The sequence below is a fragment of the Petaurus breviceps genome, unplaced genomic scaffold (assembly GCF_028583685.1).
Source record: "Petaurus breviceps papuanus isolate PSGF00001 unplaced genomic scaffold, PetGlider_PUasm1.0 173, whole genome shotgun sequence".
NCBI classification, from domain to species: domain Eukaryota; kingdom Metazoa; phylum Chordata; class Mammalia; order Diprotodontia; family Petauridae; genus Petaurus; species Petaurus breviceps.
This window is the reverse complement of record NW_027185759.1, coordinates 30,863,561-30,877,045: the sequence shown is the minus strand read 5'-3', so window position 1 is coordinate 30,877,045 and position 13,485 is coordinate 30,863,561. Positions and strand designations below refer to the sequence as shown.

The window sequence follows — 13,485 nt, the reverse complement described above, 5'->3', positions numbered from 1 at the left end:
ATATACCACTAATGAAGGTGAAATAAAAGCATTTTTTAGGAGTTACTTTGCCCAATTATATGCCAAATAAATCTTAACAATTTAAGTGAAATGAGATTAATAGAAGATGAAATAGAATATCTAAATAAACCTATTTTAGAAAAAAAGCAATTGAACAGGTCATAAATGAGCTTCCTAAGAAAAAAGCATCAGCACCAGATGGATTTACAAGTGAATTCTACCAAACATTTAAAGATCAATTAATTGCAATATTAAATTATTTGGAATGATAGGCAAAGGACTCCTGCCAAACTTTTATAAAACAAATATGGTGCTGGCTTTCTAAGCCAGAAAGAGCAAAAGCAGAAAAAGAGAATTCTAGAACAATTTCATTAATGAATATGGATGCAAAAATCTTAAGTAAAATACTAGCCAAGAGATTACAACAATATATCATGAAGATTGTGAATTGTGATCAAATGAGATTTTATACAAGGAATGCAGGGATGGTTTAACATAAGGAAAATTATTAACATAATTGATTATGTAAATAAGAAAAGTAACAATCATATGATTATATCAGTAGATGCAGAAAAACTTTTAACAAAAATGTAACACTCATTTCTAGTTGTTTTTTTTTTTTTTAAAAAAAAGGAAGATGGTGGAGTAGAAGCACAAACTTGGCATGGGCTCCTGCTCCAATCATTTCCAATATGTGCAAAAAATGACTTCTAAACAAACTGTAGAGCTACAGAACCCACAAAGTGACAGAGAAACAAATCTCCTGCTGAAGGCAGTCTGGCAGGTGGACAGGAAGGGTCTATTGCACCGAGCTGGGAGCTGAGCTTAGTCCAGTGGGAGCTACACTGTTGAAGCCCTAGGGTAGCCCCCCAGTGACTGTGGAGCAAATTTCAGGAGAGTGAATCTTCAGTAGCTGTGGCAGTTTCCAGACTTCTCAACCCATAAACACCAAAGACAAAGTAAAAGGTCAGTGTAGAACTCTGTTGGAATGGGGGGGGGGGGGGGGACTGAAGAGCATGGTCCAGCTCTTGCCCCCAGAGCTCCTGGCCTGCAGATTTTTGGGGCCCAAGTGACCATTCAGAGGGTAATTGCTCTTGCTTTAACCTGCTTGGATCTGGATTGCTGTCTTGGGTGGTGGTCCTGGAGTGTGTGACCAGTGAGCCAGAGCATTTGGGGGCTACAGAGAGGACACTCCCCTAATAGCTCTGGCAGCTGCAAAAACCCCAACAATTTGGGACAAAGCTCTCTCCATTCTGGAAACAGAGTTCTACTGTGGCAAAGAACTCAAAAGTCAAGTAATTGGCTGGCAATATGAGCAAGCAATGGAAGCACAAACAGACGATAGAATCCTTTGGGGACAAAAAGGATCAAGGCACGGAGTGGGAGGAAGACATGGAAGTCAGAACTCTCGCATCAAAAGCTTCCAAGAAAAACATGAACTGATTACAGGCCATGGAGGAGCCCAAAAAAGATTTTGAAAATCAAGAGAAGTGGAGGAAAAATTGGGAAGAGAAATGAGAATGCAAAAAAATCATGAAAAAAGTGAGTCAACAGCCTGCTAAAGGAGACCCAAAAATACACTGAAGAAAATAACACCTTAAAAACAGACTAACTCAAATGGCAAAAGAGGCCCAAAAAGCCAGTGAGGAGACGAATGCCTTAAAAAGCTGAATTTGCCAGACGGAAAAGGAATTTTAAAAACCCACTGAAGAAAATAACTCCTTCAAAATTAGATTGGAGCAATTAGAAGCTAATGACTTTATGAGAAATCAAGATACGATCAAACAGATCCAAACAAATGAAAAAAATAGAAGACAATGTGAAATATCTCATTGGAAAACCACTGACCTGCAACATAGATCCAGGAGAGATAATTTTAAAATTATTGGACTACCTTAAAGCCATGATCAAAAAAAGAGCCTAGACACCATATTTCAAGAAATTATCAAGCAAAATTGCCCTGATATTCTAGAACCAGAGGGCAAAATAGAAATAGAAAGAATTCACCAATCACCTCTTGAAAAAGGTCCCAAAAAGAAAAGTCCTAGGAATATTATAGCCAAATTCCAGAGTTCCCAGGTTAAGGAGAAAATACTGCAAACAGCCAGGAAGAAATAATTTGAGTATTGTAGAAACACAAATCAGGATAACCCAAGACCTAGAAGCTTCTACATTCAGGGATCAAAGGGCCTGAAATATGATATTCTGGAGGTTAAAGGAGCTAGGTCTAAAACCAAGAATCACCTACCCAGCAAAACTGAGTATAATGCTAGAGGGAAAAATATGGTCATTCAGTGAAATAGAAGATTTTCAAGCATTCTTGATGAAAAAACCTGAGCTGAACAGAAAATTTGACTTTCAAATACAAGAAGCAAGAGAAGCATGAGAAGGTAAACAGGAAAAAGAAATCATAAGGAACTTATTAAAAGTTGAACTATTTACATTCCTACATGGAAAAACGATAATTGTAACTCATAAGACTTTTCTCAGTATGAGGATTGTTGAAGGTAATAAATATGTGTGTGTATATATATGTATACATACACGTATGTATAGGAGGGTGTATGTGTGTATAAATATATATGTGAATGTGGGCATATGTATATTTGTGTATACACAGAGGCACAGGATGAGGTGAATATAATGGGATGATATCTAAAAAATAAAATTAAGAGGTGACAGAGGAATTTATTAGGAGGAGAAAGGGAGAGAGATGAATTAGGGTAAAGTATATAAAAGAAGCAAGAGAAAACTGTTACAATAGAGGGGAAGAGTAGGAAGGTGAAAGGGAAAGGGACAACCTCATTGAATTTGGCCTAAGGAGGGAATAACATGCATACTCAATTGGGAATCTTACCCTACAGGAAAATAGGGGGGTAGGGGATAAGAGGGGGGATGACAAAAGGGAGGGCAGATTGGGGGAGAGGGTAGTTAGAAGCAAACACTTTTGAAAAGGGATAGGGTCAAAGGAGAAAACAGAATAAGTGGGGGGCGGGATAGGAGGGAGGGAAATTTAGTTAGTCTTTCACAATATTGCTACTGTGGAAATGATTTGGGTAACTATACGTGTACAACCTATATTGAATTGCTTATCTTCCCAGTGGGGGTGGGTGAGAAGGGAAGAAGGGAAAAAAATCTGAAATTCAAATTTTAAAGACAAATGTTTAAAAATTTGTTTTTCACATGCAACTGGGAAATAAGATATACAGGTACTGGGGTATAGAAACCTATCTTGCCCTATGAGAAAGTTAGGGGGGGAGTGAAGTGGGAGGATATGAGAGAACAGACTGGGGGAAGGGGTAGGCTTACTATTTTGGGGTGGGGGGTAGGGGAAAGATGGGGAGAAAAATTGTAACTCAAAATCTTGTGGAAATGAATGTTGAAAACTAAAAATTAATTCATTTTTAATTTTTTATATTTATTAATAGAATTTTAATTTAATAAATTTAATAAGATTAATATAATATTTAATTAAACTTGAAAGATTAAGTGGATTTTTCCTTAAAATGATAAGTATCTACCTAAAACCCTCAGCAAGCATTATTTGTAAGGGAGATAAGCTAAAAGCTTTCTCAGTAATACCAGAAGTGAAGCAAAGATGCCCATCATCACTGATATTATTCAGTATTGTATTAGAAATGTTAGAAATTGAAGGAATCAGAATGGGCAATGAAGTAACAAAAATATCTCTCTTTGCACTTGCAATTAAATGATATACTTGAAAAATCCTAGAGATTCAATTAAAAAGTTAGTTGAAACTGAATAATTTTAGCAAAGTAGAAGAATATAAAATAAACACAAAATCGTCAGCATTTCTGTATATTATCACCAGTAAAACCCTGTAAGAAGAGATAATAAGAAAGATCCTATTTAAAATAACTATAGACAGTATAAAATACCTGGAAGGACACCTGCCAAGCCAAACTCAGGAATTACATGAAGATAATGATAAAACCCTTTTTATACAAATAAAGTAATTTGAATAATTGAAGAAATTAATTTTTCATGGGTAGGCAGAGCCAATATAATAAAAATTATGATGGGCATCTTTGTTTCACTCCTGGTATTATAGAGAAAGCTTTTAGCTTATCTCCCTTACAAATAATGAGTCTACCTAAATTAGTCTATATTCAAATGCCAATCCAATTAAATTACCAAAAATTTATTTTACTGAGCTAGAAAAAATAATAAGAGTCTTTTGTTCTTACAAAAGGTCAAGACTATCAAAAGAATGGAAAAAATGTAAAAGGAAGTTTAGCAGTACCAATAATTATAGTAATCTTTTGTTTGACAAATGTAAAGATTTAAGCTTTTTGGGGTAAGACTTCAGTATTTGGTAAAAAAAAAAAAATAAGTTGGGGAAAAACTGGAAAGCAGTCTGGCAGAAATTTGGTATAGCCTAGTATCTTATATCATTTACCAAAATAAAGTGAAAACAGATACATGACCTAGATATAAAGGGAGACAGAAAAAGATTAGAAAAACATAGAACATATTACTTATTAGACTTATGGATAGGAGAAATTTATGAATAAATGAGACAGTATTGTCAGATGTAAAATGAATATTGATTTTTGACTGAATTTTTATTACATTAAATTGAAAAGGTTTTGTACAAATAAAACCAGTGTGGCCAAGATTAGAAGGAAAGCAGAAAATGGGGGAAAATCTTTATAGACAGTTTCTCAGATAAAGGTGTCTTATCCCAACTATATAGAGAACTTCATTATTGATTAGAGAAATGCAAATTCAAACAACTGCAATATCTCACACCTATCAGACTGGCTAAAATAATAGAAGAGGAAAATGACAAATTCTGGAGGGTATATGGAAAAATTGGGACACTACCACACTGTTGGTGGAATTGTGAACTCAACCAACTGTTTTGGAGAGCAATCTGAAATTATGCCCAAAGAGTTACAAAACTGTGTGTAACCCTGAGACTCAGAAATAGCACTAGTTGGTCTTTTCTAAAATATTTATAGCAGCTCTGTTTGTAGTGGCAAATAATCGGAAATAAAGGGGATACCCATCAATTGGGGAATGACTAAACAAGTTGTGGTTTGTGATTATAATGGAATTCGACTGCTATGAGAAATGAGCTGGTTGATTTTAGAAAAACATGGAAAGGCTTGCATGAAATAACGAAGAGTGAAATGGGAACCAAGAGAATGTCACATATATACGGTAACAGCACTACTGTCCAAAGAACAACTGGGAACGACTAAGCTATTCCGAGTATTGTAAATACTCAGATCAACTACGAAGGACCTATGAAGGAAGATACTATTCTCAGAGAAAGAGAAAAAGACCCCTCCACAGAAGATTATATAGTATGGTTTTATGTGTGTGTGTTTGTAAAATGGTGGCCTTCTCTAGTGCGGAATGGGGAGAGACGGAAGGAGACAATTCGGAACTGAAAACGTAACAGAAACAAATTTTAATTTTAAAAAATGAAAAAAAAAAATTGCAGGAGAACTTTAGAAGCTCTCTCGTTGAGAGATGGAATTTTTTCTCTAGCCACTTAAGCGATCAATGAAAATGAATAGCTAGTTACAATATAAAAATGTACTTTTCTTCTGGCTAATGACAGGCACTGACTATTAAATAATAAATGTACTGAAAAAAAAAAAAGAGGAAACTGAGGCCCAGAGAGGAAAGCAGTTGTCCCAAGGCTACAGAGTCAGAATGTGTTAAAGCTGAGTTCTAAACTAAACTCCTTAGGCCACCATTTTAATCTTTTGCATAATAGTACTCTGGGCTGGCTTCTCCCTTTTAGCAACTCTATGTTACAGCTAAAGTCACCAATGTTCTGGCCCGAAATTTAGTGCTCCAGAACACCATCACCCTGCCTTGGTTCTGCACAGACCAGCAGTGCCTTCTCTTTGCCATAGGTGGGGGGTGGGGAGGAAAGAGGGGGAGAGAGGAGGTGAAGAGACAAGAGGGGAAATGGGAAAAGGAAGGAGGGAGGAAAGAAGGGTAAGACAGTTGGGGGAGGGGCAGGACAGAGGGGAATGATCAACCCAAGATTACCCAGTCTGCAAGTAGAAGGAAGAATTGATCAAGGAAGTGTGACTCATAGCAAAGAGATTTAGAAAAAGAAGTGAGAGAAGGCGACAAAGGGGCTGTGGGTTCCTTGTACACAGTTTCCCAGGGTGGTGGGAGTGGGCCAGCTCAGAGGAAGCTGGCAAGAGGCCAGAGAACCCTGAGTTCCCTCCCCAGGCTACCAAGGGTGCCAGGACACCTGCCACCTAAACCCACATGTGCCCATAAAAAAAGCATCCTCCTCCCCTTGTAGACAAGAGTAAAGAAGCAATTCTTGAGATTGCACTGTTCCATGACCAAGGGGAAGGAAGAACTGGTTCAGCAAGTTTAGGAGGTGATTTGTTCTACCCATGCACCCACCCAGGGGTGACCCTGCAGGGGCCACAAAGGCCCACAAAGTCAAGACTTACACCACACAGACCACACACACACACACACCCCTATCGACCCTTAAAGCTGAACCAAAAATTGCTGATTGTAAGGGCTTGCTGCCCCTAAACTTCAAGAGCCAAAGTTTTTGGTTGGGACTGGGGATGTGTCACTGGGAAAAAATGCTGATAAAAATCCATTGTTCTTATAGCTTGCGGGTACCCTCCCACCCCAGAAATTAGTATTCATTTACTTTGTATTTACATGTATATGCACAGTGGAATGCAAGCCCCTAGAGGGAGAGGCCTGTCTCATTTTTGTCTTTGTATCCCCAGCACACAGTAGGTGCTTACTAAATGTTCATCCCTCTTCCTCCTGCTTTACCACACATCTGCTAAGGACAGAGCACTGGGCGAGGCGGGTGGGCAATGGAGAAAGACAGACTCCAACCCCCACAGCCTGCAGAGAATCTTGGATCAAGCTATCTTCAGAGCCAATCAATCCACCAGGATTTTAGCTGCTAGACCCAGAGAAAGAGGGGCAGGAAGTCGAGGTCAGGATTCCAATGGTCTGATGATGCTCCCAAAACTCTTGGGCGTTTGTTGGAAGCCCAGGGGTTAGCAGGGTGGGGGAAGGAGATGATGCTTCCTTTCCACTGGCTCAGCCCACAGTATTCTATTTATAAACCTGATTACCCTTCATAACCTAATACCTTCCCCCCTCCGAACATCCATCTGAATGCTGGCCCCCGCAGGGCTGCGAAGGGTAGGAATGGGTAATGCACTTACCCCCGCCTCCTCCAGGGGGTACTTCTCAGGCCAGATGGTCTTCCTAAGTGGATTAGGTCCGTCCCTGGTTCCTTTCCATCCTGAGACCGCCACCGCCTCTCACTGCTCCGGGATAAGATCTGGAGGGCCAGAAAAGAGCCTGCGTGAGTTTCAAGTCCTTTCTTCAAACCTGGGGTCACAGTCTCCAATTCCTCGCTTCGTCATCAGGATCCAGGGTCTCTTCGGTCAAAGAGAACAATGGTGTTTGAGCAGAGCACGGGTCCATTGGGAGGTCCACTCCCACCAGAGGGGTCCATAGGCATGAGCCCCTGATTTCTGTGGGTATGGGGGAGGAGCTTGAGTTCTGGTGATGGTTCTGAAAGTCTATGCAGTTAGGAATACTCACTCATTTACATTTCAGATTCCGTCCCCCACCCAAGCCAAAATGACCCATCTTCCATCCCCTCCAAAGTTCAGTTCCTCATTTATGAGGCACCTGCTATGTGCTTGTGAGAGACAGCAAGGTATAGGGGCCGGAGGAGTCACAAAGACCTGTTTCTGACATATGCCGGCTCAAGGGATCCTGCAGGAATGGCTTAGTCTCTCACAACTCCCACAGGGGTAGAAGTTCCCACCTGGGGTCCAAAGTCAGTGCTGAAAACAAAGGAAACATTTCCTGCCCTTGGAGAATTCACTTTCATTCTTCCTGACGTCAGTCCCCAAATACACAAGACCCAACCACACAGGGCCAGGAGTAGATTCAGAGCTGCAGTCCGTTCACAGAGGCTGGCAGCAAAGGGCTCCTTCTTCCTGAACTTAACTCCTGGGCTAGCCAGCCAGTCTTGGCACATATGCTGGATTCCCCCGCCCCCATTATACCACTACCCTCCCTAAGCCTTCTGCACCCCACCCAATCACAGATTCACAGCTGGAAGGTGCCTGGGGGTCCATCCCCCTCAGGTTCACAGATGAGCAAAGGTAAGAAATCTGCCTGAGGTCACGCATGTGAAAGCAGCTCTTCTGGATCTGAAAGCCAGGCGCTTTCAGAGGACCACACAGATGTCTTCCTTTCATTCTACACTTAAGTCAACAAGCCTTTATTAAGCACCAGGCACTGGGTGAAGGGCTGGGTAAAAGCCAGTTCTGCTTTGGAGAGGCTTGGCAGTCTACCGGGGAAGAGAACATGCAAAGGGCTGTGGACAAGTAAGCGAGAGGTGGAATGAATGGGAAATCAATCATCAACCGAGGGAGGAAAGCAGGTTCAGGGGGAATGAAGAAAGCCCTGTAGAAGGCAGAGTTTTAGCTGGGACTTGAAGAAAGCCAGGAAGGCCAGGAGGAAGAGATGCTGGGAGAGGATTCCCAGCCTGGGGGACATCCAGAGACAATGCAAGGAGACTGGAGATGGAGTGCCTGGTTGCAGGGATGGGCAGGAGGCCAGTGTCACTGGACTGAAGAGTATGTGGGGGGGAGGGAGAGGCTAAACTGGTGGGAGGGGACAGGTTAGGAGGAAGGATTTTATGTCTATTATGACAAGGAACCAGTGAAGTTTACTGAGTTAGGGGGTGGCAATGGTAGGACCTGTGCTTTTAGGAGGATCCCTTTGACAGCTGAGTAGGGAATGAACCAGAGTAAGGTGAGACTGGAGGCTGGCAGACCCACTGACCAGCTACTGCCATGGTCCAGTGCGAAGTGATGAGGGCTGAGGTGGCAGCATCAGAAGAGAGAGAAGGGGGCATCTGGTTCGGAGAACCTGGAGACTGGAGAAGTGTTAGGAAAGGAACATTGACAAATCTTAGCAAGAGACTGGATGTGCGAGGTGAGCGAAAGTGATGATGCCTGGCAGGGTGAGAGTCCAGGACAGGGGTACCTTCAACAGTAACAGAGGGGAAAGGGGCATGGGGTTGGGAATAGAGAGTTCAACTTTGGACATGTGGATTATAAGGTGTCTCCGGAGAACTGGACAGATGTCCACTAGGCAGCAGCAAACGAGAGATTCTGGATCAGTAGGGAGATCAGGCCTGCAGAAGTAGATCTGAGAATCATTAGCATAAGTATTACTATTGAATCCATAGGGGCTGATGAGATCAACAAACGTATAGCAGGGAGGGCTGAGAAAAGGCCATCGCATTTGGCAATTGAGAGATCATGGGAACTCTGGACAAAGAAGCTTTGGCTAAACAAGCTCGGGACATATCTTAAGATTTTAAAATAATTTTTGTCATGATAATGCTGTGATAGGCAGCACAGGCAACCCCACTTTACAGATGAGGAAACTGAGGAGTTAAATGGCAATAGCTTCCAATTACACAGCTGGTAAGTAAGCCTTGGTTTGTCTCCTGATTCAAAGGCCTGGAGTGCTTTTCACAAATATAAAACCCCAAGAGATCTGGGACCTTAGACTAGGGTGAGTCTCTTGTTCCTAGAATACAAGATTCTTGGCATCTATCTCTGGTTCTTTAAATGTTTCATGGACACCAATGGCCCACCCAGGGGATACAGCTGGTTGCTATTCTTCCCTCTTTGATTAAGTTCCATCCTCTTTGCCAACTATGGATGTCAAGGTTAACTCCTTGTCAACAAGGTTAACTTTAATGAGGCCCATATCCTGGTACTGAGGTTTTCTCTCAGATACTTAGCCTGGGTCTTTAGCCTACCAAATCATATTAATGATGAGTGGTAATTTCAGAGCCCAGAGAAAGGGAAAAGGAGACAGAATTCTTGTAATTATCTTAGACATCAGACTTTGATCAGTGATGTCAGGCAAAGATTCTTTTTTCCAATCAGCAGCTTTCCTTTTTTATCTCAGCTGCATTGATTGTTAGTTCACAAAAAGGTTTTCCAATTTTATATTCTCAAATATATAGGAGGAAGCTAAGCCCCAGTGAAATAATGTGAGTTACTCCAAGCAAGTCTCACAGGTGATATAGGTCAGAGGCAGGTTTTAAACCAAGGTCCTCTGTCTCCAAGCCCAAGAACCGAAGCTACCTCACCAAAGGGAAAGGCAGGTCAAAGAAATACATCAACAGCATCTTTACTTGTGGTTTGGATGTCAGTGGCATGGGGAGCATAGAATTTATCCCAAAGAACAAAAAAGTAAGAGGGCTAGATCAAGGACTCTGTGATCCTCGTGGGACCCTTCCCAGGGCCTCCACACTGTCTTCTATCACTGGATTTCCACAGAGGCCCCTCTAGAGACACCTTGTGTTTCCTCAAAACATCTATTATTTTGTCCAGCTTCCCTTGAAAGTTTAGAACCAACTAACATGTGGCTTCTCTAGGAGGATAAACTTTGTTTTGCCTGCTAATGATGTGTGTGTGTGTGTGTTCAAATGCAAAAGATTATAAACTCAGATGGTAGAGTTACTCATCCAGAATCACACAGGTAACAAGTGGGAAACCCAGAGACCCGGGACTTGAACCTCTGACTTGAAATCCAGAGTGATTTTTTTTTTTAAGCAATCGGGGTTAAGTAACTTGCTCAAGGTTACACGGACAGTTATTATTATTTCTGGGTGTGGTGCTGAGTATCTGAGCCTGGATTTGATCCAGGTCGTCCCGACACTGGAGCCGGTGCTCTTACTCGCTGAGCCACCTGGCCGCCCCTGATTTTCATTGCCACATATTAATGCACTGGAATTCTTCTTTTAGAATTGAATGAAGACAAGGCAAAACCAAAACACTGAAGAAAATTCTAACTAAGTAAAATACAAAATAATCCAGAAAACCTAGAATGACGTAGACGCCACCTGTTATTTACCAGCTTTTAAAAGAAATTCCAGCAGTGTGCTGTGTCTTTAACAAAGTCATGTCAAGGTGATAAGTCTGGTGGCTGCTGAAAGGAGTCTAAGGAAGTCTTGGGGAGAGACCTGACCAAGCAGAGTCATCCCAAGGGTGCTGACGGGTACCACAGAAGGAAAACATCCTCACTGCTGCTGATGAGAAAGATGAAATGGCCATAAGGAAAACAAGAGCCTGGCTGCCCCCCTGCGATGCAGGGCCAGGCACTTTCTGTCTCCCCCTCTGTAAAATAAGGGCATCGGGCCAGGTGGCCTTCTAGGTCCACCTCTAAGAACCTTGGCTCCTAGGACCCCAAAAGAACAGCTGGGAGCCCCCCAATAACTCTCATAATGGAAAACAAGCAGGACAGATATCCGACAAGGGCTTTCTTTCCTCTGGGGTCTTGTCCAGGGACTGACCGAAAGATGAGTGAATCAGAAACCTAACTTTTTGTGGGAAGCAATGCTACCCTGGAGGGCCTCTCCTGACAAGATGTCTCCCATGCATGTGAAGTAGACAGAGAGCTTCAGTCCTCCTAAGGCTGCAGTTCAAATCTCACCTTGGACGGGTGACTCTCACTACGGGTGCGAATTCTGGCAAGTCACTATAAAATGGGGATACTCATTCTTGCCCGACCAACTTCACAAGGAAAGCACTTTGGTAACTATCGTTGATGTCCTGGGCTTCTCTTAAAACCTTCTGTGTTGGGCTTCGGGTCCTGGCGTCAGCTCCTCAAATTTCCTTTAAGAGACCGTATCATACTGGATTCACCCTCACACAAGAGCGGGTGTTCATTCTAACACTCCAGCTCTTGGTCACTTGTTTGCAGTTATTTTACTCACGTCCTGCTCCCCGTGGCCCCGTTTGGGGTTTTCTTGGCAGAGATACTGGACTGGTTTGCCATTCCTTCTCTGGTTCATTTGACAGATGGGGAAACTGAGGCAAACAGGTTAAAATGACATGTGGCTAGAAAGGATCTGAGGCCACGTTTGAACGTCGGTCTGGTGCTCTGTCCACTGTGCCACCTAGCCCGTTTTCACGTGGCCACAAAACGATGCAGGCTTCTACCCCAGGGGCTGGCAGCGAGTCGACTTTGGAAGCTGCCCAGTCTGAGAACACCCCTCATCCCCTGCCAGTGTTCATTCCTGCTTTCAGGAGTTGGATAAGCCAAGGGATCTCTCCTCACTCTAAAGCCGTGCTTTATAGGGAAGAATCTCTCAGACATGATCACTCATAATATGATGCAGCATTTAATAAAACCTGGACTCAGGACATTCATGCCCTCATTATTCATCCATTCATTCAGCACTTAAGTGCCTACTCAGAGGGTGACATCAGGCTTGGACTCAGAAAGAACCAACTTCAAATCTGCCCTCGGACATGTCCTAGCCGTGTGACCTAAGACATGTCACTTCACCCTGTTTGCCTCAGTTTCCCCATCTGTAAAGTGAGCTGGAGAAGGACATGGCAAACCCCTCCAGCACCTCTGCCAAGAAAACCCCAGATCGGGTCACGGAGAGTCAGACACGACTGAAATGACCGAACAATGATTCTTTGTGAGGGATTGTACTTGCTGCTTTCTGCTGAGGGAGAGATAGCACATACACAAGTCAGTTAAGACAAGAGAACCAGAGGAAGAAGGGGGGAGTTTTGCTCTCCACTAAGTTGCAGGGCCTAAAACAGAGCACATTTCTGCCAAGTTGGACGGCTTCCTTCCCCCCACCCCCCCCACACATCAGAGCTTCTCCTACCTGCTGGTGCCTGTCCCATCGGGACCCAGATTGCCAAGTGCCTTTGCCCCCCTAAACGGCACATCTCCTCAAGGAGGCCTCTAAGGGGTGATGAGGGTGCTGGGTGTAAGTTTCAGGGATGAAGGGTTGCTATCCGAGGTGAGGAGGGCCCCTCACCTACTCCCACGTAGGGAGTCTGGTACTGTGGCCTCACCACTCACTAGCTCTGCCAAACATTTGAGAGTACTGCCTGGGCCAGGGCTTAATCCCCAAGGATTTCCTCTTTAAGAACCTAAGTACAAATCCCAACTGTCTCAGCTGTGATAGTCTTTTTTTTTTTTAATTTGCAAACCCAAAGAGTGCTTTAAAAAGGTAAAAATAAAGCCCACAGGTTTTTTGGATGTGAAAATAAGGTCTGTCGTTTCCACTAGGGAAAGAGGATGCCCTGATGGTCTCAGTCACAATAAGGAAAAAGTCCTTCCATAAAGTCTACATTTCAGCCACACTGGAGGAATTAGCCGTAACCTCCGGTAGACATCCCAGCTCCCACCATGCCTGGCCCACGCTCCCTCCTGATCTCGGAACCTTGGAATCCCCCTCCACCTTCAAGGCTCATTTTAGGTGCTACCTTCTCCAGGAAGCCACCTCTGATCATCCCCAAAGTTAACACTGCCTTCCTCCTCTACAGAGGCTTGAAAAGTCACACAATTTAAGATCAGCAGGAAGGGGGCCCCAAGACACAGCTAAACACAATCTCCCTCCCACCTTCATTCCTGGCCTCTCCTCTCACTAACTCC

General features: G+C 43.1%; 1 protein-coding gene across 2 annotated transcripts in view; it reads right to left on the bottom strand.

Moving 5' to 3' along the window:
• The window catches only part of GPR160 (G protein-coupled receptor 160), a 35,381-nt gene that overhangs the window by 4,347 nt on the left and 17,549 nt on the right, over positions 1-13,485 (bottom strand). For both annotated transcript variants that reach the window (XM_069083560.1, XM_069083561.1), the window contains exon 2: positions 7,203-7,321. The gene's annotated coding sequence lies outside the window, so the exon portion shown is untranslated. The remainder of the gene's footprint in view (positions 1-7,202; positions 7,322-13,485) is intronic.